This window comes from Arachis ipaensis, chromosome B9, assembly GCF_059453495.1.
Source record: "Arachis ipaensis isolate K30076 ecotype BB chromosome B9, ASM5945349v1, whole genome shotgun sequence".
Classification (NCBI taxonomy): domain Eukaryota; kingdom Viridiplantae; phylum Streptophyta; class Magnoliopsida; order Fabales; family Fabaceae; genus Arachis; species Arachis ipaensis.
Window position 1 is genome coordinate 74263227 of NC_142444.1, and position 2711 is coordinate 74265937.

General features: G+C 32.4%; 1 non-coding gene across 1 annotated transcript; it reads right to left on the reverse strand.

Annotated features, from left to right (window-relative positions):
* Positions 1-2371: 2371 nt before the first annotated feature.
* TRNAN-GUU (transfer RNA asparagine (anticodon GUU)) lies at positions 2372-2443 on the reverse strand. Its single transcript has one exon. It is a non-coding gene; the product is annotated as a tRNA-Asn (tRNA).
* Positions 2444-2711: the final 268 nt, after the last annotated feature.

Consider the following 2711-nt stretch of genomic DNA (forward strand, 5'->3'; position numbering starts at 1 on the left):
ATTGATTTTTGGCCCAAGGTGCACCTCCCAGGGGATGGCTCAATTCAAATACCAAACTGAGCGCCCAATGTTGCCTTGTGTTGCCCAATTTGGTGTGTCACAGCTCCTTTGTCCGTGTCAATTGCGTGCATGACATCTCCTTGGTGCGCTTCTTGTTGCGCCAAAGTGTGGGGGATGAGGGGAAAGTAGTGCTCAGTTGGGAAAACCAATTGAGCTCCCCATTGTAGCGCCTTGCTTTGGGCTTCAAGCTCCCATGTTCAACTCTTAGTGGAAGCAAATGGATGCCAATTTCCTTGGAAGAGTGGAGCGCTCCTTCCTTGCCTTTCATGGAGCTCCTTGGTTCGAACCTTGGGAGAGCCATCTTGGCTCATTTTCTTTGCACCAAGAGTAGCGCTCCTCTCCTTGTCTTGCATGAGTTCCCAGGTTCGAATCTTAGCCAACTCACTTTGGCTTATTTTCCTTGCAATCTTGGTAGTGTGAGGTCCCTTGTTCAAACCTTGGAGGAGGCTTTTTGGCCAATTCTTCTTGTTTTTCTTGCAAGGAGCGTTCCTTGCTTCCCTTGGGTCATGAGTTCGAGACCTTGAGGCTTCATTCCTTGGAATTGCATCTTGAATTAATTTTTGAGAACCCCCGATAAAGCTCACTTAGTGAACTGAGCTTTATGTCCTTGCATTGCTTTCTTTGATGCTCAGTTCACTAAGTTAACTGAGCTTTGTGCCTTGCTTTCTCCCTTTTTTTTCCTTGTGGAGCTCGGTTCACTATCCCAACTTAGCTTTCCTTCTTCCTCAATGTTGCTATGCTTTTACTTCTCTTGGGCACGCTTTTTGTTTCCTTTGGGCACATTCCTTAGGCCACGCTTTTCTTATTTTCTTCTTTCTTCACCAACAAGTAATCAAATCAACCAATCAAAGTATCACCAAATTCACAAAGTTTAAAATTCATTCATAGTTCAATTAATTTTGGCTTAAACCTCATGATTTTGTATCAATTAAAGGGTGGTTGGTTGATTTAAAAAAATATGCAATTCTACTCTAAATTACTTACTTACAATGCAAGAAAGTGCATAAAACCTAATAAAAACAAAGAAAAAGACTAGTAAAACTAGGCTAAGATGACTTGTCATCATTAGTATTTTTTATTTTTTTACAATTAGAAAAAAAATATTTTTTTAGTTTAAAAATAAAAAAATAAATTTACAGATCTGTTATTTACCAGAATATGCTAGACTTTATTTTATATTTCTAATAAAAGTAAAAAAATTAATCATATAATTTAAAAATTCAAAAATAAAAAATTTAGTTTTTTAAAATTTTTAATTTTTTAAATTTTTTTTATCTTTTTGTTCACCGGATAATGCTACAACCAGACAGTTGACTTTTTTTTGCTGCACTTATTCACAAATTAAGAATAAATTAATTTAAAAAATTTAAAATTTTAATTTTTTTATTTTTTAGATATCATTGGAATTTTTATTTTTTTAGTTTAAAATTAAAAAAAATTAAATTTACTAATCTGTTATTTACCAGATATTGCTGGACTTTATTTTATTTTTCTAATTTATATAAAAAAATTAATCATATAATTTAAAAATTCAGAAATAAAAAATTTATTTTCTTAAAAATTTTAATATTTTTAAAAATATTTTTTTATCTTTTTATTCACCGAATAATGCTACACCCGGATAGTTAACTTTTTTTTGCTCCACTTGTTCACAAATTAAGAATAAATTAATTTAAAAAATTTAAAATTTTAATTTACAGATCTGTTATTTACCAAATATTGATGGACTTTATTTTATTGTTCTAATTTAAATAAAAAAATTAATCATATAATTTTAAAATTCAAAAATAAAAAATTTATTTTTTTAAAATTTTTAATTTTTTTTAAAAATAATTTTTTATCTTTTTATTCACCGGATAAGACTACACCCTAACAGTTGACTTTTTTTTGCTGCACTTGTTCACAAATTAAGAATAGATTAATTTAAAAAATTTAAAATTTTAATTTTTTTATTTTTTGGATAACTTGGAATTTTTTATTTTTTTACAATTAGAAAAAAAATTATTTTTTTAAGTTTAAAAATTAAAAAAATAAATTTACAACGATGCACTTGCTATTGCTAATACTAGTACATCGGAGAATTCTGAATTGGTTAGTTTAAATAGCCCCGGACTGTGGAACAAGGGAGTATCCCGAACCTACACCGAGGTATTGACGGCGATTCTCAAATATCGCAGAACCGAACGGGATATGATGAGATAGAATGCAATAGAGACAAACAAAAGACAGGGGGAACGGGTTACCTACTTTTAACGGTCAAAGCGAACCCAACCCTTTCATTTCGAATTCAAGAATTCGGAATGAACCAAACCTCCCCAAGTAGGATTCGAACCTACGACCAGTCAGTTAACAGCCGACCGCTCTACCACTGAGCTATTGAGGAACAACGGGAAATTTGATCTCATAGAGTTCAATTCCCGTTCTCAACCCATGACCAATATGAGCTCGAAGTTTCCTTCGTAACTCCTGGAACTTCTTCGCAATGGCTCCGTTCCATGCCTCATTTCAAAGGGAACCTCAAAGTGGCTCTATTTCATTATATTCCACCCATATCAAAATTCCACTCATTTTAGATCCCCCTCTTTGGTGTCAGTGAGATAAGAGATGTCGTTTCTAGTCTATCTCTTTCTATTTCTATATAGAAATATGGA